The 26,219-nt window shown below is 36.9% G+C and overlaps 1 protein-coding gene across 3 annotated transcripts in view; it reads left to right on the top strand.

Moving 5' to 3' along the window:
- Window positions 1-26,219, top strand: part of GRID2 (glutamate ionotropic receptor delta type subunit 2) — a 1,390,615-nt gene that overhangs the window by 1,233,292 nt on the left and 131,104 nt on the right. The gene's annotated exons all lie outside the window — the stretch shown is intronic.

The following is a 26,219-nucleotide window of genomic DNA, read 5'->3' as shown; positions in this document are numbered from 1 at the left end:
TACCTGTTTTCTAAAAGCTAAAGCCAGATGAAAGAGAGCAGTACTGGGTAGTACTGTAGGTAGTACTAAGGCCCCAAATTTTAAACTATTTGAGTTGTATTCCTCCAAATTTCAAGATAACAAAAAGCCAGGCATTTTGTGTGTAACAAAACAAGTCAGTAGTCCAAATTTATGTTATAACTCTTCTGTTAGCTAACTAAAAACCTAGGCCTCTCTCTTTATCAGCAAATGAAGATATTAAATTAACTCTAGGGTCCTACATTAGTCACCTTTTCTGTGTAACAAACAACCCAAATCAGTGACTTTAAAAACGTTATTTCTCAGGACTTCCCTGGTGGTCCAGTGGTTAAGACTTCGCCTTCCAATGCAGGGGGTGCAGGTTTGATCACTGGTCAGGTAGCGAAGATCCCACATGCCTCGCGGCCAAAAATCCAAAACATAAAACAGAAGCAATATTGTAACAAACTCAATAAAGACTTTAAAAATGGTCCACATCAAAAAAAAAAAAGTTATTTCTCATTGATGGAACGTAAGAGCTGTGATTTGGCTGAATTCTGCTGCGAGTTGCGGGTCAACTGCAGGTCTCTATGCAGCTTCTCGTCCCAGGGACCACCATTGTTCTTCTACTTGTTAGAAGAGGCACACCATTGCTTTTATGAATTTAGAAGAGAGGATGGAAAGCATAATGGAGTGAAGGGAATGACAGGGTTTTATGGTAAAAGACCAGCAGAGAAGTTTAATGGATCCTTAACATGAACCAGGTCATCAGGAAAAGGATGGTTTATTCCTTAGTTGCGGTTAATTGGCTTTTTCTTCACGACAGATATTTTTTGTTTCCAGACCTGATTTCTGGGTTTTTTATGCCAAAAAAAATGAAACCAGTAAAATCAATACACAAACATAATAGCAATTAAAGAAGTATTTAATCAGTCACACCAAATGTTCTATTTCTTATTATCCATGTGGTGTTTTACCTTACAGAGATTTTAATTCTGAGTGAATATATTTCATTGAACTACTAAAACACAATATTAAGCAATGAGCATTATTTTTCCTTTGATTAGCATCATGGATGTTGACAATTTAAATTGTCCTTCTCTGTGGAGTTCCTTAATAATGACACTCTGCATTCTAGTCCCCTGGACACATCTGGAGGAAGAGAGAGGAAAGAAACACGATCTGGCCAGCCCCCCTCTATACATATGTGCAGCGTTAATCTATCACCTAAACTCTCTCCCTGAACCCAGAAAATATCTGCATTCATTCCCTTTTGCTATAGCCATCAGGGAAAAAAGAACTCCTTTTTATTAACTAATTTAAAAGTTATAGAGACCATCACACTAATCATTGTATTATACTTTAGAAATTATTATAAATAGCTTTACTACAACAACTTATCCTGGACCACTAGTTAAACTAGATCACTGATTGCTCGTGTGATTATATTCAGTGAAATGACAGTACTCAGAGTGATTTTTAATAAGTAAATACTAATTATATCTCAAGTAACTATGTGCCTATACCACACATATTTGATATCAAAGTACTTTAATATGTAATAAATATTATATAATGATATAGTAACTACGTTTATTATCTGCTATCTGCCCAGTATCTTGTATGCTTTACATTTTAATGACTTCAGAACAATCATATGAAATGTTGTCTATTTCTTTATTACACACTTGCATATTAGTGCACAGTTATTAGAGTTATTAGGCTACAAGTACATACACTGAGTGGATGGTCCTGAGCTTTGGCAAGCATCATGTCAGGCATCAGAGGCATAGGCTGTAGTGATATGCTCACTTGTGCAATTGTATGCGAGTGGACATGTACAGGAGTGACTTTTAAGGACCAATAAGTGCTACAATATATGACTGTAGATTTGGATAGAAGAATTCTGTTTCGTTGGTCTCTACAGATACTAGATAATTTGGTAGCAGAAATTAAAGAATTTATATATCTCACCAGATATATGGGTCAGAGTACTAGTGTGGTGGGTAATGTTTACAATGAATTCTCTGACACTATTTGTTCATCAAATGTTTTCTGTGGCCTTTGTCTCATAATAGTTCTTAGTATAATAAAATCATCAAAAGTTGTTACATTAAAGACATCTGTGAATGGAAGAGAACTGAATTTTTCAGAGTGATATCGTTATGCTGTTAATAAAATTAGTTCCAGTGTCGATCTTAGAACCTTAACTATTCATAAGGCTAAAAAGATAACAAAAAAAAATATTTATTGAGCATTTAGTACAAGCTCACCCCTGTTCTCAAATCTTAGTGGGTGTCAAGGAGTAACTAACTCATGAGTTTAATTTTATGCTTCATCAATAAAAGAGTCCCTTTTCGCCTGTTGGCTGCTAACCCTAAACTTTGGGAATAGAACCACCTAGTGGCACAAAAACAAGGACATATTTCAAACTGTATGGAGAATGATTTAGTTGAATTCATGGAGAGTGGCAAAGATGCATAAACAATATTTCAACCTAATCACAGAATTTCAGAATTTTTAGAAATGGAATGAACAGTAGTTCCCTTTTTTACCAGGGATAACTAGTCCAAAGGGGTAAATAACTTGCTCAGAATCACAAAAAAGCAATAAAACTGGAAATTTTTGACATTTTCTAGTTCTATGTTTAGTTTTTTGGTGTTCATGCACCTTGTCTTCCCTTATTTTTCTTTTAAAAGCTTATAAAAATAATATAAAACATACTGTATAATGCTTACTGTGTACCAGACCCTGAGTTCTTACATGAGGTAAGTACTATTATTATCCTCATTTTATAGACACAGAAACTGAGGGTGGGAAGCCCTATTTGTTTAGTTTTGAACTACTTGGATATAGTCTTTTTCCAGTGCCTACCTCATGCCTGCATAGAGTAAGCATTCAATAAATATTTGATGAATGAATAAAAGATCTACCTAACTTTGTGCTCAAAGATGATCCTATTTACTTATAATCAAATACGTTGAGTACTTATCCTTTGTGCTTACTTGATATTAAAAAGTCTTCTATCTTCTCTTATCATAATAATTTTCTATTTATCTTGGTTTCTTTAATTTTTCATACAATGATTAGTAAAACTGACAAGAAAGAGAAAACAAACATCACATGTCCACCTTTCTTTCTACTCACAGCTGTAAGAATTTTTATACTTTCATTCCAAAAAGGAAGGTAGAAAATATTTCTTTAACTTAAAATCATAGAGCCCTAATCCTTTTATTTCCCAACTTTCTAAGCACTTTTTTCCCTTTTCAGGAAGAGAAAAAAGCAGCCTCCACTGATTGCCTATAGCAGCTCCAAAATAAGTCACCAACTGGCTTAAAACTCTGCACTTGGTTGGCTGGAAGGATATAACCAGAAGTCAAACAAACAAATTAATTGTTTTCTCTTTAGACATACAAAATATTTACAGTCCCTCCACTTTGAGAGCAGGAGTGACGTTATCAAGATACATACGTCAACATTAAGTAATATGAAGTTATACAGTAAACTGCATTATATAGACTATGCTGAAAAAATTAGAGAAAAGGAAATCATTGCTGAGTAGGATAGAAAAGATTTTATTAGACTTGAGCTGGAAGACTTCAAGGGCAAATAGAATTTGGATATGGGGACGGGTACAGGTAAGAAAAACATGAAACTCAGGAAAACATGAAATAACAAGTGAAAACAGTCGTCGTGTAGTGAAAGGACAGTGAGAAAGAACAACTTGACTGGAGAGAATGTTGGCAGGTGAATACAGGTAGAGAAGCGAAAATTAAATGTGATACACCAGAATATTGATAGCTGCTGTCTAATAAGTATATACTATGCTAAACACTTGATGTATTTCATATAATGCTCACCGCAACTCTGTGAATTGGGCATTTATTAATTGCATTTATAAATTTGAGGAAACTGAGACTCAGAGTTACGTGTCTTACAAAGTCACACATTAATGACAAGTAGAGCTAGGACTCAAACACAGCTTAGAGCTTGTGTCCTCACGAGCTTTGTGGGGCTTTGAAGAGGAGAATATCTAGAGAAAGGAGTATTTGAAGGGTCCCAGGTGTTGGGTTAGACGAAGACAGAGTTTAACTGAGGAAGGCCATTTACAAGGCGGTGTAGTATTCCAGCTGTTAAGCAGTGAGAATATTCTCAATGAGAAGGAGAAAAGATTAGAAAAAAGTTACAGTTTGAAGAGGGATGGACAGGACTTGGTGGAAATCAGAGGAGTACATATAATCCAGGAATCTGAAAGGGGAAGGATGTGCAGATCCAAGTGGCCATAAACAGTCCACTCTTTTCTTCTTCCAACTCTTATTTTTCCTTCTTGTTCATCTATTACAAGTTTTGCATAAGCTCTATTTCACCTCCAAGTAAAACCAACTGGAAAATTATTTCTAGAAAAGTAACGGGTATTTTAAAACAACAACATGATAATCCACTACTTAGTAGATACTTTGATATGTCAGACAATCTTCTGGCTTACAGATTTTTGTTCTATAGTTGCTCAAATCATGTTTATATATCCCTAGTAGTATTGTTCTTCTCTCTCACACACCAGATAGTATTTTTTTAATTATATATACAGTTGACCCTTGAACAACATGGGTGTGAACTGCTCAGGCCCACTCATACACGGATTTTTTTTAATAGTACATACTATAGTACTACATGATTCACTGTTGGTTGAATCCAGGGATGCAGAATGGCAGACATGGAGGAACCTCAGATAAGGAGGAACCTAGGATACCCCTATAACATAAGTTACATGCAAATTTGCTACTATGAGGAAGGTCAGCACTGCTAACCCCACATTGTTCAAGGGTCAACTGTATATACCAACACTTACACACACGCACGCGCGCACACACATACACAGTGCTAAAACCAACTGATTTCATCACATTCACATTCTCTGTTCTAGATCAAGAAAAATAGATAGTTTAGATGCACATGTTTATATAAAGTAAGAAAATACGTTTGAGGAGCTGCAAAACCAGAGGGAACATTGAAGGTTCACTTTCAAAGGGAGATAATAGAAGAAAATACTAATATATGTTTATACATATATTTTTATTTAAGACAATAATATACATTTTAACATTTAAATGAAGGAAATCATTTTCTTTTCTCATGTAATATGCATATATTAAACAAGGAATAGCCTCTGGAAACCACTGAAAAGAATGTACTATTCATATTTCAAAGCAATCCCCCTTTAAAACATTTGTTTTAAATTTAGAATGCTGAATTTAGGGAACTTCAATGAAAGAGAAAAAGTGAGGTAGCTTTTTTGTCACTTTTCTCTGTTTCCTGAATCCTGATGGAGCTATTTTTATGACTAACATCCTGTGGGGTTTACCAATCACTCTGACTGCTGCTTCCAGTGGAGAACCAAAGTGATTTACATTTATTGCAGTATTTGGTCTAAATAAATGGAGGTATAAGTACCGTTGATGATATTTCCAGTATGTGAATATTTCAAAAATATTTATCATATATGCTACTATATGATTTGAGATTAGTTTTATTAATCTTGCAAAGCAGTAGCGAAATTTTACGAAAATGACAAGACTTTACCCTTAAGCACATAACATTCTCACTGCTGAACACAAACTCAGCCATCAGGCAGTGCAATCTCATGGAGTAGATTCTGAAGTGTTAACGTGATTCTGTTTTCCTTGTACTTACATCATACAGCATTTGGGGAACACTTCATCCAAGGTACAAGAGAGTACCGTTTATAAACAAGAATCTTCATTAGACTTTTTTGAGAAAAGTACTGAGGTACAGAGAAGATACATGACTAGTGCAAGACACAAAGCAGTATTTCAGCTGGATAATGAGTGTGCGACATTGGACCAAGCTGCTTTGCAGGAAGCAAGTTGGATTAGCTGTTAGATTAGATTTGTGCTGTTTCTAGATCTGAGTAAGTATCATTTCATTCAAAAGGCAGTTGTTTTCAAAAAGCATAGTTATTGTAGTGGTATAAATTAGGTGAGACTAAAGGCTGAGTTTATAACACAACATGGCAGAACTTAAAAGGTTAAATGTGTATTGCACTTCAAAGCACACATTCATGCACACACGTGGATGCACACACACTCAGGCACACACACACACACACACACACCCTCCAGAGTCAATTATAAGCCTCTCTCAAAAACACTCTTATTCCATTATACTTACATCACAGTTTTTCTATTCAAACGACCCATTTTACTCACCAGACTCAGCCCCAAGACATTTTTTACTGTTTTAAAAATTCAGTCTCCTTTTATTTTTATTTTTTTGCGGTATGCGGGCCTCTCACTGTTGTGGCCTCTCCCGTTGCGGAGCACAGGCTCCGGACACGCAGGCTCAGCGGCCATGGCTCACGGGCCCAGCCGCCCTGCGGCATGTGGGATCTTCCCGGACCAGGGCACGAACCCGTGTCCCCTGCATCGGCAGGCGGACTCTCAACCACTGCGCCACCAGGGAAGCCCTCAATCTCCTTTTAAAGGGAAAATTTGATATCATTGAGGATAATCAAAAATGTGCTACTTTTTTTATAGACCCTTAAAATACTGTAAGCATAGTAACAACATGGGAATAAGCACATGAGCTCCCATGATAACTATGTTGATAGAAGAAACAATTCATGAGACATGAATGCGACTCTGGCATGCATTTAGATAAACTCCCTAATTTTGCATATGTGAAACCAGGAAGGGAATTTGGGTGACTTGCCCACAGTCTAACCCTTGGTCAGGACATGCCCTGGGGATGACAAGTCCAGGCTGCCAGTCCAGTGTTCCATCCTACCCTGTTCTGTCAGTTCTCTTTGTTAAAAATTTTTAGCTCTAAAATTTATTAGTAAAATAAATGTTTTAAGAAGCACATTTATATCTTACATAAAGGAGCCAGGGATATTACTTAGTAAATACATTTAACAACTAGTACATCAGACTCAGCGCCAAGACATTTTTTACTGTTTTAAAAATTCAATCTCCTTTTATTTTTACTTTTTTATTTTTTTGCGGTACGTTGGCCTCTCACTGTTGTGGCCTTTCCCGTTGCAGAGCACAGGCTCCGGACGCACAGGCTCAGCGGCCGTGGCTCACGGGCCCAGCCGCTCTGCGGCACATGGGATCCACCCGGACCGGGGCACGAACCCGTGTCCCCTGCATCAGCTTTTTAAATTATCACTACTTTATAGACATGCAGAAAAAGTAGCACAAGTGACGGATAGAACGCTATGGATTATGTTATCCTTAACTTACAGAGAAACTATACTATAGCCTAAGATAATAGTTAACATTCATTAAAGGCTTACTATGAGCCAACCAGGTGCTACCTAAGTGCCCTAACTATACTAAGTCATTCAATCCTCCTAATAACTATAAAAGGTAAATACCATGATTAACTTCCTTTTACAGATGAGGAAACTGAGTAACAGAAAAGCTGAGCAGTTTTCCAAGGACATAAAGCTAATAAGTTGCAGAGCCAGGTTTGAACTCATGCTGTCAAACACCGTAATGCCGTAGTTCCCACTCCCACTTCCCTAAACACACACACCCCCGTGTGCACCATGGTAGCAAGCATCCAAAGTGCCTTCATGCTGCTCCTGGAGCTGCCTTCTCTCACATTAAGATACTGAATGGCATTTTAGTTCCCCTGAAATTCAGGTAACTTTCAGAATCTTAAACAGCACGCCAGCAGAGTCTCCCATTATGCTGAGGGGGCAGATCCATTTGCAACTGAAGCTGCCTTGCATCAGCTGATCAGAAGTAAACAGTACAAGTATTGAAAATTGAAAGCTGTGGGAGGATACTGTAATTGTTTTCCCTCCCTTTTATCTTGTTTTGCTACAAATAGCTTAAGACTATACTTGGCCAAAACTTTAATTCTTCCTTCATGGAGGTTTTCATTCATCATGACTTTTTAATGGGAGGAATCCATAATTGCCTTTTATCCATCTCATTTCATAGTTCTTTAAGCAGCTAGAAAAAAACTAACTTCATAATTGGCCAGATTGACTAATCACATGTTGAATGCTAACTAATATGAAACAGAGCCTACAGTCATGCCTCGGTATCCACAAGGGATTGGTTACAGGACCCCCATGGATACCAAAATCCATGGATGCCCAAGTCCCTTATGTAAAATGGCATAATATTTTCAAATAACCTACACACATCCTCCCATATACTTTCTTTTTTTCTTTTTTTCTGCATACTTTAACTCATCTCAGGATTACTTATAATACCTAATACAATGTAGATGCTATGTAAATAGTTGTAAATACAATGTAAATGCTATGTAAATAGTTGCTGGCATACAACTAATTCAAGTTTTGATTTGGGGAACTTCCTGAAATTTATTTCCAAATATTTTTAATCTTTGGTTGGTTGAATCCGTGGGTGTAGAATACAGAAGGCTGGCTGTACTATTTCTGGAACTAAATTATGGCTAAGATAAAAATATAAGATTTCCATATGGAATAATATTTATGAGTCTATGTAGTCCAGAATAATATCTAACAGAGGCAACAATGATTCTTGTTTTAATGAGTATAGTTCCTTGCTTTAACTTCAAACAGAAATATACCTCAAAGCGTGCATTCACCTTTTTTCTTGATAATCCATTCTATACCTGTCACTTTATGAAGCTATTTATGTTTGAAATAATGTTAGTGACTATTTTAAATGATTGAAATTCAACATGTTTTTATTTTACATATTACTGGTCTCAGAAAATGTATATAAAAATTGTGCCTTGATGATGTTCTTACCAATGTTCCATGGTAAGACAGGGAGATATGATGGGAGGAGCCAGCACCCTGAAACTAAGTGTGGTGGGATTTCTGTTCCGATAAGGTTTTCAGTCTTTTTCCAAAATAATCTTTTTTATAGTAATATTTTTATTCTGATGATTTTAGTCAACTTTTTGTTTCTTTTCTATTAATTAACCAAGATCTATGTAGCACTCCCTATAAAAGTCAGCATGACCCTTCTGGGCAGTCTCTCATATTCTTTGAGCTAATCAACACCAATTTTACTAATATGAATCTCTTCTGTGTTTTTTAGCAACTGCAGAAATTTGTCAAACAGATTACCTCCCAGCCAAAATATATTCAGTAGAGCGTTGCTGAGTACTTCATTAAGACTGATGAGATAGGACAGAGCAGAACCCAGGGGCTCTGAATATCAGGGCAAGCTGTGTGGATTATGATATGGAGAGACATCGAAGAAATCAGTATAAAGACTAACCAGAATCAGAAGTGTGCTTTCTGATCAGTCTAGAAAGAATGTACGCAATGCAATAAAAAAGGAATTAACTAGAAAGGAGGATGCCAGTAGGAAGCCATTACTATATCTATAATATAAGCTCCAAGAAGGTAGGGGCTTTTGTCTGCTTTATTCAGAGGTTTATTCCAAGCGTCTACAAGAAAGCCTACCACATAGCAGATGTTTGATAAATATTAGTTGAATGAATGGGTGAATGAATCACTAAGGAAAAGTAAAAGACACGAACTAAAGACAATAGAAATGGCAGGAAACAGAGAGACATTGTAGGGGTGATGTTGGCTATTGGCTAGACACAGAGTTGAAGGAAAGGGAAACCAAACATGATTTTGAAATCCTTAGCCTTGCCCCAGATTGGAGATGGGGAAGTTATTCTCAGAAAAGAAGCCAGGAGCAAAAACTGATTTGAAAGTGGAAGTGCTCATTTTGATCTAGACGTGTTGAGTCTGAGACACTGGACAGTGGTGCATCCATACAGGGAAATGTAGAGACTCTGACAGACAAATGACAGTGCGGGGTGAGAGCTTGAGGGAGAGGCTGGAAGGATAGATACAGATTTGGACAAACTCTCCATTAAGATAATGAAAGCCAGAGACATAGCCCATGGAAAGGACATAGAGATAAGGAAAAAAAGGTTGAGGCCAAAACTTGCTTTCAAATGTTCCTTTTTTGCTTTTTTCTCCTTTCCATTCCACAGTCACTATCCTAATTGAATCTCAGCACACTGTGTCACGATTATCCCTTTCTCTCCAAACCTACCCAAATCTTATGCATTCTGTGGTTTCCAACTCCTGACCCATCCTCAGCATAAGTCTTCCTAGCAAATTCAGCTCTAATCAAGCCCTTCATTGTGTTTCTATATTTTATCTTCTCTGTACCACATATGTCACTTTTTTGTTAATCATTTCTTGTGTTCATACTTCTTCAAATATGTTCTAAGTTCTTAGCTTGCAAAAAAATTGCAAAACTTATGCCTTTTTAAAATTTTTCCATAATAAATAGTTATGTAGTACATATTCAACAGGTTCTTAAGTAATGTTTCAGGGGGGAAATATAGTCCTACTCTCACTTGCAATTACTAACACAAGCAACTTACTAGAGAATAGGAATAATGTTTATTCATTCAACCAACAAATATTTGTTGAGCAGCTTAGTGCTTGATACTGTTTTGTTTTTCTAGAGATAAAATAGTGAAAAAGATTAACAGGTTTTGCTTTCCTGGAGCTTACATTATTCTGGAGAGTTGAAGGAGGAAACATACGATAATAAGAGAACAAAGAAATTGGATAATTTCTTTTTGGAAAACATGCAATAAAGAAAATATAACTCAGACAGATAATAAAGATGGATCAGTATGGGTCACAGAAAACCTTTCTAGGGAGGCAATGTTTAATTACGTTCTTGAATGTAAAGTGTGTAGGGAGAGTATTCTGTGCGTAGGTAACAACAAATATGAAAGCTCTGAAGTTAGAAACAGCTTGGAATGTTTAAAGAATGACAAGGAGTCCATGGTGGCTCAGAGTGAACAAACAAGAGAATAGTATGAAAGGAGATTGAAGAATTAGTTGAGCCCAGTTGTATTATAGAACCTTGAGAAAACATAGTAAAGACTACAAATGTTTTCCAAATAAGAAAGGCAAGCCATTGGAATTTTTCAAAGAGGAGTATTTATTACCCCTAGTTGTTAAAATAAAGAAAAAAATATGGTGGGAGGGAGGCCAGTAGAGGCAGTGAACAAAAGTGAATGTAGGAAGATAAGTTAGGACTAGTAAAGATAGTCCAGGAGAGAGATGATGGTGGTCGTTCTAGGGTAGTATAACTGAGATGGGGAAGAGTGACAGGTTCCTGCCTTTCGTAGCTATAAGACTCATAGGACTGGCAAATGGTATGAATGTGATGGGGGAGGCAAAGGGAGGAATCAGTATAACTTTTTCTTCTGAACAAATAAGTGGTACCATTAACTGACTTGGTCAAGCATGAACCAAAAGTAAGTTAAAAACCAGAAGAATTAAGACTTTGGCCTTGGGTTTGGTAAGCTTGATGATATTAAACTGGAACTTAGCTTTTTGTGAAATTTAGGAAAGAAGACAAAATAATAAGAATTCCAGTTTGACAGGTAGAAGGTGCTAGTTATGAAAGACATACACTGGTTGAATTACATTTGGGTTTGATGATTTCAGAGATTACTTCAGTCGTAATTAGAAAAAGATGCTTAAATGATTTGTGATATCCACTGAAATGGGTGGGAAAAGAATAGAAGCAGAAAAAGATAGTCAACTTTTATAAAGATACTAAAATCTAGTAATAACAATAGAAAGTGATTTACTTATATAAACTCCAAGTTACATTTTCTTAAGGAAAGAAATTTATCTCACATAGCAAGACGTCTAGCAGTAGATGTCTTCAAATGTGGTTGATTCGGAGGTTCAGCGAGGGCAGTGTTTTCAAGGACCAAGGCTCTTTCCACCTCTCCACTCTCCATCCTTGGTGGAGTGAGATAAGACTGTCCTCAGACTGACCTGCCTTGTGATGAAGGAGGCTTACGCAGCAATAGGGACAATGTGCTTCCCTGTTTCCATTCAGAAGAAGAGAATGAGCAATCTCTCCTCTCAAGCATGAAAACAAATCTGTCCCTTCTGCTTAATTAGTTCATCTTAGGTCATATTTTTACCCCTGGAGTGAGCAGATCCCCTTGAGAACATATACTCATAGCTCAGACTGTCTGTCTAATAGGGTGGAAGGGATGCTGGAGAGTCAACTCTAATGTCCCTTACAGCAAATCTGAAAGAAGAATTAACAGATACTGGAGAATATAAGGAACAAAAGAGAAAGAATCAATACCCATACTACCCATAATAATACTATCGTTTATTGCACATCTGTTTTGTGCTGGTCATTCTTCTAAATCTTTCCTATACACTGACCCGTTTAATCTTCACAACACCCCAAGAGATAGGTGCTATTATCACCTCATTGTACAGTCAAGGAAACTGACATGTAGAAGCATTAAGTAAACCGCTCACGTTGTCGTTAATAAATGGCTGAACTGGGATTTGAACCCTGGCTCTGGAGGTCATGCCCTTAAACAGAAAGAGGTGTGATACCATAGACTCAACTGGAAAACTGTAAATAGGAACATGGGAAGGGGAGCCCCATGGAAAGGAAGAGTAGGCTATTCGTTTTACACGTGTTGAATTTGTAGTGACATCAAGAGTTCTACCTGAAAACTGTTGAAAGTATGAAAGGAGATTGGATAAACTGGAGAAGAGAGATGTAAATTTAGGATTTATCAATACAAAGGAAAAAGGGGGAAAAAATCAAGACCTAATATGTGCAGCCAAAAGAAATCCAAGCCCCGAGGGTTGTTATTGATTGTTGATTTCCTTCCACTTCAACAACCAAGAGTTCTTCCTAAACAGCCAGCGTCACTTTGTGTAACCGCTGTATTGATCATATCACACATTTTTTTTTTACAATATAAAAACTGTATATATTTAAAGTATACAGTTTAGGTTTTGACATATACACCTGTGGAACCATCACCACAGTTAAGATAATGAAGAAAAAATTTTTTAAAGTAGCACTAGGAAAGAAGTGACTTGAAAAGTGCCTAGTGAGTAATGATGGCAAATGACGCCGTCTCTATAACCTCAGAATCTACACCAGTCCTGAAACAGAGTTGGTGCTTGATAACTGTTTCTTAAATGAGTACAGGAACTGCTGCTCTAGACTGCCTGCACCATGTTCATGGTTTTCTGTAACGGCGGTTCTCAAACTTGAGCAAGCATCCAGATTCCCTGGTGGGCCTGATAAAACACAGATTTCTGGGCCCCGGCCCCAGAGTGTCTGACTCAGGAGGTGTGCATAATTTACATTGCTAACAAGTTCCAGCGGAAGCTTTTGCTGCTACTTCATAGAGTGAGTCCTCACTTGGGGCCCTGCTTCTCTAATACACGGGCTCTGACAGCCTTGTTGTGTACTATTCTCATTCTCTCCCTTGCATCTTTTGTCCTGCCTCTTTACTCTATTCCCCCTTTTTCCATTGTTGATCTTCATATTCAATCATGTACAAATCACTTACAATCTGTATTATCTCATTTGATTCTTGTAAAACCTCACTGAGGGAAGGATTATTGTAGCTATTTTATAGATTAAGGAACTAGGGTTTAGAGAGCACAAAGGAAAAATACTTTGGTGTTGACTCTATAAACCTAAATTATATAGTGGGATGACCAGTTAAAGTTATAACGTCTTTTTGCACTTCTTCCTCACTTCCACTTGTTGATTTCCTTCCACTTCAACAACCAAGAGCTCTTCCTAAACAGCCAACGTCACTTTTTGTAACTGCTGTATTGATCATATCACACAAGTTTTTTTTTTACAATATAAAAACTATATATTTAAAGTATACAGTTTAGGTTTGACATATACACCTCTGGAACCATCACCACAATTAAGATAATGAAGAAAATTTTTTTTAAGTAGCACTAAACATACTGCAAAAAGAACACTTGTTTACAATATGAGAGCTGGAATAAGACAAGAGAGCAGGTCTTTGTTGAACCTCAGCTGGGAATACATAGCAGGCAACTTTTTATTTTTAAATCCTTTTGTGGTTGTTCCTTTTGTCTCTCTGGAATCTTTGTTATTAATCAGCTGGTTTCTCTGTAACTTCATCCGGTGTTTTGAACAGTGCTTTGCCTATAGAGACTTAACAAAATAATATTAACTGGTGTATTGGATAGAAGTCTTCCAGATTTTCACCTAAGCCTACCTCCTAATTGGCCATTATCTTTATCCCAATAAAATATTGCAATATCTTATTTCTTTTCTTTTGTTAGCAAAATAACTTCTTGAAAGTAGAAACTTTGCCTCTTATAGTCACTAAATTTTATCCAGTTTGCAAGGAGGGTGACGAAAAATTTACTAATAAAATAGATTTTATTTTTGCTTATAGAAGGAAAACAGCAAGTTCCCTACTATATGTTCAAGGCTATATTCCAGTGTTTTCCCTCTGCATGACATCATAAAGTCCACAGGTCCCTTGTTAACCTAAAATCACATAGCCATAGACTCTTGAAACTACAAGAGTCATAATTTGTCATCGTTTCACAACCATCTTTATCCAGGTCGTGAGGAAACAAAATCCCTGAGATGAGAGATGAATGCGCCATAGTCATAATCTGGCAGAGTTTGAGTTACAGAAAATTCCAGATTTCCCTGCTATCAGTCTTGTGACTTTCTTCTGCCCCTAAAATCCTCATCTAGTTCCAAAACTTTGAGATGTCTGAAGGCAAAGTAGATATGTAAGCTTTGAATCAGGCACTATGAAGACAAAAAGGAAACAGAAGCGATAAAAAGGATCCCATAAGGCGGTTCTTGTCTAACTTCTCCCCACCTCTCCCAACTCATCGTGTACCTCTTTCTTCCCCACTACCTGTATCCCAAGGTACAGGCCTGTTCCTGGTGCCTGCTTCTGCCTCCGGGCCTGCATTCCTGCACTCACCTCTTCTTTAACTCCTACTCTACTCCCCGCCTCAGTTTAAATGGCCTGCTCATAGGTGAGATCCAGTCTCTTTTGTCAACTTCAGGTGCCTTTCCACAAACAGATACCAGCTCTGAACAGATGTTCACTGGCCCATTGTAAAGTGAAAAAAAAAAAGGGGGGTGGACAATGTAGTCAAATCTTAACTCAATGAATTCAGTTTAAAGAGTTGTCTTTTGTTCTGAGATTATATCCATCTTATATTTGGAGAATTAAATGTCCTATCATTTAGGAAATGAGCACAGATTTCTTTTAATGTCCTCACTTAAAATAAAAATTGAGCAGCCTTGGTCAAATCCCCTAAATACTTACTTTCTGAAATTTAAAAGTCAGAATTGCATATCCCTTACTCAAAATGACTGTGGAGGAGCAAAGGTGGGGAAGAGAGACCAAAAAAACCATAATAAATATGTAAGCAACTTGTACACAACCCTCAGTCTTATTTCCTTTTTAAAGCAACTCAGTGCTTTAAAAACTCAGAACTGTTTCACGGTACTATGTGAAACGCAGGCGTTTCTAAGCCGATGCTGCTGACTGCTTTCACATTCCTTACATTTAAAACAAAAATTCCTTTGGGATGTTTTATGCAGAATTCTGTGTCCTACTTTAAATCTAAGAACTTTTTGTACACAACAGAGAGGCTCCACAATGAAACACCTGGTCAATAGCAGTTTTGAATTCTTAAGCTGTCCTTTCTTTTGTATTTTTACACTTTGGAAATCCATGCAACTGCTGTTAGGCAGAACATGGAATGGGGGACCTTGCATTAACTCAGTATTCCCAATTGTATGCCTATTTCGATACAGTCACACCACAGGACCAATATGAAAAATAAGTTTAAAATGCAATAAAAATGTTAAGGAATTTCCTGGCGGTTCAGTGGTTAGGACACAGCACTTTCACTGCCAGGGCCTGGGGTTGGATCCCTGGTTGGGAACTAAGATCCTGCAAGCCATGCGGTGTGGCCAAAAAAATAAATAAAATACAATAAAAATTTTAAAGTTAACCTAAAAGGAAAATTCATGCTGAAATCAGTGGAATTAGCCATATATGGTATACCTAATATGTTTCAAGTTAATGTAAATTGATTTGAAAAGAGAAGAAAAAAAACGCAAACTAGCAATGCTTCATTCCATTCAACAAGTGTTTATTAACCACCTGCTGTGTGCCAGACACTATGGTAAGCAGTGGATCTATAGCTGTGAACTACACACAGTCCCAGCCTCCAAGCTGCTTACTCTCTAGAAGGAAAGGTAAAAAAGTAAAAGGAATCTTTTCTGTTCAGTGTGATTTGTGTTCTGGGCACACAGGCAATAAATATAGAATTCTGGTGAAATGTATCAGGAAGGGGAAACGGATGCTGAACAATTTAAAGAGCAATTGAATTCGGTTGATATTATGGGCTGAATTGTGTCTTCCCAAAACTCCTTTGTTTCGGTTCTAATCCCCAGTACCTCAGAATGTGATTGCATTTGAAGATAAGGTAATTACGGTTAAGTGAAGTCACTAGGGCAAGCGCAATCCAATCTGATTGATGACCTCATAAGAAGAGGAGATTAGGACTCAAACACATACAGGAAAGACCATATGAAGATACAGTAGAGAAGCCATCTACCAGCCAAGGAGAGAGGCCTCAGAAGAAATCAACCCTGCTGACTCCTTGATCTAGGACTTCTAGTCTTCAGAACTACAAGAAAATTAATTTCTGTGGCTTAAGCCCCCCAGTCTTTGGTACTTTGTTATGGCAGCCCTAGCAGATTAATACAGTTGCTGAAATAAAGTACATACTATACGACAGAAGGAACAGGAGGAAGAGGCACCCTGTGGACTGAATGTGACTGAGGGAGTGGCAGCAAAGGAGCCTAGCGAGGTGCACGGGGGGTCACTGGGGGGAAATCTCCGCCACCTCCGCCACGGCCTGAGAAGCCTAGTCAAAGAGTTGAGGCTCCATCCTGAGGGTGACAGGACCCCATCAGAGGCTTTTCACGTGAGATTAGGTATAAAAATCTTACATTTTATAAACTGTACTCTGCCTGCTGTGTTGATTATTGATTATCTGGAAGCAAGACTCTAGCAGCTGAGAGACCAATATGAAATTTATTGCAGTAATCCAAATGAGAGATGATAGTGACCTAAAATACATTGAAATGGAGAAAAAAGTAATCTTGTGACATGAAAGAACAAAGTGGAGCAAAACAAACAAAAACAGCTATAGGACAAAAGATGAGGACAAAGATGTTAGAACAATCTCTGGGCCTCCTCCACAACTATCACATTTCCACCCCAGTGGTTAAGTCTTCTCAAAGTAGCCACATTTACACTGGCAGAGAAGGCAAATTCCATTTTTATGAGGTAATATATTTGGCAACATCTCCTAAGGCACCTGCCAACACCAGTGTATCTCAGGCTTGGACTCTTGAACTCTGAGATCTGAGAACACTAAATTCATTCACACTTCTAAAAAGAACATGGATTGAGGCATATTCTATAATATCTATATTTATAACACTGCCCAGCAGTGTTCTGTTTTGTATGTGTGAAAATTGCCAATGGAATGTTCACGAACCCTCTTAATGTGTACCTCTAACCTTGACACCCCTGAGGAATAATAAGCTACGTTCTAAATATATAGTTAGCTAAGAGAAAGAAGTAGAGGGGAAGAGAGAAGAGGAAGGTGGGAAAATGGGGGAAAAGAGAGAGAGGTTTCTGGCTTGGGGTGTTTTTTTTTTGTTTTCCACGATTTGACTGCTTTGTCAGGCTCTCTCTAAACAGCCTACTTTTAGTGCAAAAGGATGTGGCTTATCTCTTGGATGAGAGTCCAGTCCCTGCAGAACCTAGATGAAATTGATGTTTCTGATTTTATTAGGAGCTTTGCACGAGGGTAAACAGGAGTTAGCAAGAAATAATGTAAAGTCAGCGAGTCTCAACACATGTGAAAACTTTATTTGCCATCTCTGCAATGTTCAAATATTAGAAGGATTTATTTTTATTATCCGTTTCTTCAACGTACTCCATTTTAAATGTCAGTTAGCTTTTAAAAATAAGGATACGTTTTAGCAAATTGCCTTTTTCTTTTATTTCCTGGGTGTTCCTTAATAAGTGGGTTTATTGTAGCGCAGACGTCTGTCTGTCCAGCAGCCAGCCTGAAACATCCTGTGTTCAGTGATCACATCCTCTCTCATCATATTTCCCAACTGCCCCTTAGTGCTTTGTCTTCTTCTTCAACACTGTGTGACTTCCCAAACCAGAAGGTTTTCAAGGGAACATCACTTCATTGTGCTTCCTGAGGAAGCCCAAGCACAAAGAAATGATAAAGCTCTGGCCCCTGCTTTATTCATAAAACACTTTGCAAAGTCCATTTAGTAATTTGCCATTGTAACCACTGGCACCCAGGGCTTTCAGGGCCCGCTTCTGACACTGTATTTAGTTCATTCTTTGACTGTTCAGCTAAAAACTTCCATTTGTATGCATTTATTCTGCTTCACACATTATGTTATCAGTCACTTTCAATATTTCAAAGTCACAGCAGGCTTTTTCTGACACACATTTGTCAGAATGAACGGCCTTGATTGCTATTATTATAGACTACAGTGCCTGAGTAAGGGGAAAAGCATATATAGTACCAGAATATTGAAACTGCCTGATAAAACAATAGAGATACGAGAGAATAAAAATAGAATAAATGCATATAAATGGATGCTTTAAAAGGCCAGGAAAATGTAGGATTATAAAGTAGGCATATAGAGTTTAAAACCCATGAAGAAAAATGTAACAAAATATTTTTTGAAGAAGATAAGGAACCGATTGAAAGTCTCACTGTCCCAGTGTCGGCAGATTAAGTGGATATCACAAACTTCTCTTCAGTAATCAGGGATTCAAATAGGCTCAGTTGTGGATGCTGCTTTTGAATTTTAGCATGAAATCTACTACTGAATAACAAAGAACTTTAAAAAATACATGCTTCAACCAAAAATAAATTTAATGAAAGCTATAAGGAACGAACTGGAACTCCAGACCCATTACTGCTTTACTGTTCTTGATAGACTACTAAGCATATCACCCAGCAGAAGACCTGTGTCCTATTTGCCTGCACGTTACTTCACTTTTTGTCTTTAACAAGACTTCAGAACTGCATACTAAAGAAGAATCATGGAAATCTATTTTAGAGGCACAGAACACCAGTATCTAGGGGTGGGCCTCCTTAGAAATCCTTAAATTTCAAGTCACATAAAAACTGAAATAAAAAATAAGCCACGGGCTTCCCTGGTGGCACAGTGGTTGAGAGTCCGCCTGCCGAGGCAGGGGACACGGGTTCGTGCCCCGGTCCGGGAAGATACCACATACCGCGGAGCGGCTGGGCCCGTGAGCCATGGCCTCTGAGCCTGCGCGTCCGGAGCCTGTGCTCCGCAAGGGGAGAGGCCACAGCAGTGAGAGGCCCGCGTACCGCAAAAAAAAAAAAAAAAAAAAAAAAAGCCACAATAATTAGTATACCAAATATCTTTTCAAAAGTGAATTAATAGAATACAGAAATCTGAAGCATTTTAATTAATGCCAAAGGTGAGAAAAACAGAAAATGCTAAGTTATATTGCTCTTTTCTTTAGGACATTTATATAGGTTTATGAATTTATCTCAGCTCATATATTCCTCAACATATTTTTCTAAGTAGTATTCAAGAAATTATGGTAGATGTAGAAAACGTCCATCTAACAGACCCACAGTTTGGAAACCCAAAATTATAAGAAATTATAAACCACCCCCAAAAAAAGCCAAAAGATCTAGGTCATTATCTGTTTACTCTATTTCCAGAAATAAGCTCTAATTCCTTCTAAAGAAATTATGTTTAATCTGAATGTTACTTAAAGCCCTGAAATGAGGGATTGCTATTTTAATTCTGCTTGAATCCTTATAATTGAATGTCAAAATCACATTTAAAAAAATTTTAGGCAGATTAAATTATTCTAATTCTCTCATCATCTCACCTATTCATTGTCATGAACTTTTTACAAATATTAATAGTTTGGGGTATTTATTATTCTTCAGGGATCATCTAACTATAAGCATAACTCTAGATTTATATGCAGAAAAGATTACAGTGAAATACACACTGATAGAATTCAGAAATTTTTTTTTAATTTGAGAAATATGTTTATTAGCATAATTTCAACATTCATAAATAAGTATTCTATTAAAAGAATACCCACAGATATAGAAAACAAACTTATGGTTACCAAAGGAGAAAAGTGGCAAGGGATAAATTGGAAGTTTGAGATTAACATATGCACACTACTATATATAAAATAGATAACCAACAAGGAGCTACTGTATAGCACAGGGAACTATACTCAATATTGTGTAATAACCCATAAGGGAGAAGAATCTAAAAAAATAGATATATATAACTGAAACACTTTGCTGTACACCTAAAACTAACACAACATTGTATATCAACTACACTTCAATTTAAAAAAATAATAATAAAGCAAAAAAAAAAACCCTGTAGAATATTAAAGTAAGTCTTGAGATTTTAAAATAAAAAAGTCACGATGACTCAGAAAGTTTACATAATATATCATAAAAATATTTTAAATACATAGCTACATAACTTCACTGTATCCAACAAATTTAAAGCATTAACAATTTTGTTAAAATATCTATTTTATTTTATAATAATAAGGATTATTATTTCTATAGGCAATCATTTCTCTCTGAGGGGGAAAAAAAGGTTTACTGCAGTCAGTAGTCATTCTAGTAAAGTGTTTCTCTTCCTAATTAATGTGTTCGGAGGGATAAATATATTCTGTTTACATGCAAAAAATTTAAATTCATTTTCCATTGAAGAACTAAATATTTTCAATCTTAATCACATTCCACAATCTATGGAGATATTAAAAATAACAAGTGCCATAAATTGTGAAGACTGGGGGACTTGAAAAACCCCTAAAATGTATTGTGATTTATTTGTATTAATTAACCCAGTTACTATTTTTGAAAAATCGTTGTCAGCTTAGAATGACTACTAGTGATTGTTATAAATAAAATTAATTTAGTCTGTTCATCAACATGCAGTACCTTTATCAAATAAAACGAAGTATATGCAGAGATTATGCAGTGGAAATTTTAAGGTAAATCACCAATAAACAGAAAATTGAGGTTTTTAGCAGATTTGCTCATTACAAAATTAAATGCCTCATCTGCATACACGTCACACTTTCCACCAACTCATATACCCTCCTTCACACACACACACACACACACACACTGCTCACTACATTCCACACTTCCAGTCATCCAAGTCCCTCCCTATATTTGATTCATAATTACCAAACCAAAAAGGACAGCTCTGAAAAGGCGAGGCAACTAACTCTAGCTGTCATTTCAATAAAAAGTTCAATTTTCATTAGACCTTTTTACACTACCCACTGCTTCAGAAAAGTTCATCTGATCATCTTTGTTCAGGTACTTTTGAAGGTGTGATTTTTCCCATAGATGTGTTACTGCCCCATGTGGAGAAAGGTTTCAGTATATTGTCAGTTGGTGTGCTTTGGGCCTGTGGTATGTATAGAAGTCTGGCCTCTGAATACCTTTATCTAGGGGAATATACATTGAAAACGATAACACCTATTTAAAAATAAGAAATTCTTCTTAACTAGCCCTATCTTCATGTGATATTTTATTCATATTCTTATCCCCTTTCATATACTAATATTTCTTTATAATTCTGTGCTTCTACTTCTTTCTTGTCTTGTATCTTAGTAGAAACTCATTTTAACTTATCCTTGTAGTAATTATAATTATACTTCAATGTGTTTAGAATATTGTAAATCATATATAATGCTTAGGACATTGTATGTGTTTACAGACATTGAGTGAACACTGACATTAACTGTAAATCAACCAAATGACTTTGAACCCATTATGGATGAAGAGATCCCACCAAACCATAAAATTTTTCTGTACTATCAATATTCCATCGTGGCAGTATTTGATTTGGTAGGACAGAAATGCCTTCTACCATAGTGTCTTTCCTGGATGAAAAAAATAAAGATGGCACACTCTTTAATTCAACCATGTACTCAAAGGCTTAAGCACAGATTTAGGGGAAAATATCTGATCTCTCATTTCTAATCACCTCCGCCCCAACTTCAAAGAACTCATATCCAGAGCACTGGTTCTTATTTGTTTGTTTATTTACTGGGATAGAGTTCTTATTCAAAATGTTCTACTTAAGTCTCTCCTTGGGGGACCATCTGGAAGCTACACTGAGGGCGGAAATCTATAGTTGGATTGCCTAAGGTACAAATTTCTTGTAGAACCTAAACAGCTGCCAGTTTACTTTTGAGGGCAATCAGGATGTTCATTAGTAACTGAGTTGAAGTAACTGAGAGGAACTTCATTGGTACCGAGTCAGTGACCTGGATCGCTTTCAGAATAAGCATTGAGCTGAAATGGACGATTCATTTCTACTTCCACTGGGATACTGTACCAAAAGGTTGTGGCTCTTACCTTCTTCTAACAGTGGTAGGGATTTTCAGGAGCAGAAAACAAGGCTTTATGTTTGCCATTTGTATCTCAGGGTAATTTTTTATATGATTTTAAAAGAGCATGAGATAAACCCTGTATTTTAGGCTAACCTATGGGACGGATTCCAACTCCTTCATTTGATAGGTAATTGAAATATGATGACAGTACACTGTGGTGAATCAAAGGTTTCAGAAGTGGAGAAGGAAATTAAAAAATAGATCTGGAGCATGGTCAGTAGAAGTTGGTATACTTCAGTAGTTATTAAAGTGGTGTTAGTATTGAGTATTGAAATAATACCACTTTAATAATTTTAATAGCAAAAGCCTATATAGGGCATATGATAGCCAGGCACTATTCAAAAAGCTTTATGTATTTTGTCCTCACAACTACCCTATTTTACAGATGAAAAAGCTGGAGATTACAAAGAGGTTAAGTGACTTTCCCAAGATCATACAAGTAGTACGTGATAGAACTGGTATTTAAACCTTGACAAGTCTGCCTCCAGAGTCAGTGCTCTTAATCACTGTACTCTATTACTAGTCCGGAAAGCTGGTGAAATAGGCCACCAAGATTATACAGATGGTCCCCAACACAATGGTTCAACTTACCAGTTTTTCAGCTTTACAGTGGTGTAAGCGGTATGCATTCAGTAGAAACCATACTTGGAATTTTGAATTTTGTATCTTCCTGGGCTCTCAATATGCAGTCTGATACCCTCTCGTGATGCTGGGCAGCAACAGCAAACCACAGCTCCCAGTCAGCCATGCATTCATGAGGGTAAACAACCGATACACTTAAAACCATTCTGTACCCATACAACCATTCTGTTTTTCACTTTCAGTACTGTAATCAATAAATTACATGGGATATTCAACACTTTGATACAAAATAGGCTTTGTGTTAGATGATTTTGCCCAACTGTAGCCTAATGTTAAGTGTTCTGAGTATGTTGGATGTATGTCTGAGAAGCTGGAGGTTGAATGAATCACCAATGGCCAATGATTTAATCAGTCATGCCTGTGTAATGAAGCCTTCTTAAAAACCCAAAAGGACAGGGCTTCCAGGTTGGTGAACATGTGCAGATTTGGGGAGAGTGGTGTGCAAAGAGCATGGAATCTCCATGCCCTTTCCCCATACGTTGCCCTGTGCACCTCTTTCATCTGGCTGTCCCTGAGTTACATCCTTTTATACTAAACTGGTGATCCAGTAAGTAAACCATTTCTCTGAGTTCTGTAAGCTACCCTAGCAAATTAATCAAACCCAAGGAGGGGTGTTATTGGAAACTCCAATCTATAGTCAGTCAGTCAGAAGCACAGATGACAACCTGGACTTGCAGTTGGCATCTGAAGGGACACAGGGGCAGTCTTATAAACTGAACCCTTAACGTGAGGAATCTGATGCTATCTCCAGGTAGATAGTGTCAGAATTGAGTTGAATTACAGGACACCCAGCTGGTGTTTGAAAATTGTTTGTTGTTATGGGAAAAACCCACACACACACTAACATCAGAATTGGTGACCAGAATCATTCAGCTGCCTCCAGGGAAAGAATTACTCATAAGGGATGGGGAGTCTCAGCCCAATAGCAACGTCCTCGTTATCAGGGGCCAAGAACAATTTTAGTATTTCACCATACTCAGTCTCCAGTGAATTTTTTCAAATAGGAAATCTGAACCAAGCAAGTAAAATAACTATTTTTACCCAAAATTTGTGCAGGAATTCGAGAGCACATGTTAACAAAGCTTTTCGACCAGTTAACAGAGAATGACACAATGGATAAGGTATTCTCCTCACTTCTATGGAGACCCCAGGGCACTGGAGCATTCAGTGAAACAGAGGCGCTAGCAGACATAAGGCAAAGCCCACCCAACAGCAGTAGCAGACCTCAGAGCAGAGAGACAGTCTAGCACAGCAACCTAGACAGTAGCCTGGCAGCAGCTACTGGGTGGAGGAGGCACATTTATCAGACTTTTAGGTCTGAAGGCCTTAGGATCAGGCAGAAAAATGCAAGAATTGGAGAACTGGCTGCGAAAACTACAGGAGCCCATGGAAAACTTTCACAAGTTATTCCCAAAACGAAAGGAAACTTAAAGATGCTGGAGGTCTCACACTTATGGGTGGGGATGAGCCAGATGACTACTTCTTGTATTCAAAAGTGTTATCACACCTTCATCCCTCGTTGGTATAGGCTGGAAAAAAAAAAAAAAAGACAACAGATTACATATGCATCCACAAATCATTAATCATCTTTTCTGTATATTTTATGGATATGGTCATAATGTCATATTTAACTTAAAAAATGTTATACATACTAAAATTCAGTTTGTCAAAAAGAAATACCTGAAATGAAAAGATAAAATGTTAATTTGATAGATGTCATGCCTTAAAAAGGGGTGATGGATGGAGGGTTATATTCCATTTTTTAAGCTTTTTAGATTTTGCGTTTTGCCATAAATTTCTTCACACTAGATGATTGGCAGACTAGACTAAGACATCAAGAAGAGGAGAGGTAATGAAGATTCATAGGCAGAGTGCAGACCCAAACTTAGCTGAGTCATCAGTGGGAATTTCCATTCCTTTCTCAATCTCTTTTAAATTTTAAATTAGACTTCACTATTAAGAAGACTCGGTACTGAGGATATAGAAACTAATTCTCAAATTGAAAACCTTATCAAGATAAGAGATTTGACCCTTCTGTACTATATGATTTTAAAGGCTATAATGGCCTCTTTTCACAATAGAATCTGATTTACTGAAAAGTAGCTTTAATATATGACTCATTATTTTACATTTACAATACCAGCATTATTATGATAATACTGTCAAAAATAATATCATTGATTCTTCTTTTTATGATCCAGAGTTGGAGGTCTTTGTAAAAAAAAAATGAGGACTCTGGAATAATTAGAGTTGAATTTTAGAACATTATCCATATGAATTATTTCTAACAAAGGGTATTCTCATGTGACAAGCAGGGGAATCTTGTATTTCTAGCTACAATTACTCAGTGGTTTAATGTCAGTTAGAATGCTATCTCAGTCAAAATAGCTCCTATATATGTAAAATTATGGTTATTTCCCAAATTATACTGTTTTTTCAACTGAAGCAATGTTTAAATGCTGTGATTTTGACTTGCCAGGAGGCACAGGTAGTCACATAAACAAGTTTCATATTGAAAGGCAGTGCTTGCAGTCAGAAAAAAAAGAACATTTTCTATAATTTTGTAATGAGAGAAAAAAGTAAGAAAGACTTTAATTCAAATGGATATTTGTGCATTAGAAATTACTGTGGACTAAATAACTTGTTATACACACTACTCATAAAATAGATTACTAATAAGGACCTACTGTATAGCATGGGGAACTCTACTCAATACTGTATAATGGCCTATATGGGAAAAGAATCTAAAAGAGAGTGGATATATGTATAAGTATAACTGATTCACTTTGCTGTACAGCAGAAACTAACACAACATTGTCAGCTATACTCCAATAAAAAATAAATAAATAATTTATTATTTGAGTTGAAACACCTATCAAGAAGTGGGAGAAATACTCTTTATTGAATGGGCCAGTAGCCATGGACCTGCCCCTCAACTTGTAATCAAAAGTTTTTTTTCTTCTTTTGTATTTTTGTTTTTAAACACCTTTATTGGAGTATAATTGCTTTACAATGGTGTGTTAGTTTCTGCTTTATAACAAAGTGAATCAGCTATACATATACATATATCCCCATATCTCCTGCCTGTTGCATCTGCCTCCTACCCTCCCTATCCCACCCCTCTAGGTGGTCCAAAGCACCAAAGTGATCTCCCTGTGCTACGTGGCTGCTTTCTGCTAGATATCTATTTTACATTTGGTAGTGTATAT

This window comes from Globicephala melas, chromosome 5, assembly GCF_963455315.2.
Source record: "Globicephala melas chromosome 5, mGloMel1.2, whole genome shotgun sequence".
Classification (NCBI taxonomy): domain Eukaryota; kingdom Metazoa; phylum Chordata; class Mammalia; order Artiodactyla; family Delphinidae; genus Globicephala; species Globicephala melas.
This window is presented reverse-complemented; position numbering and strand designations above follow the sequence as displayed.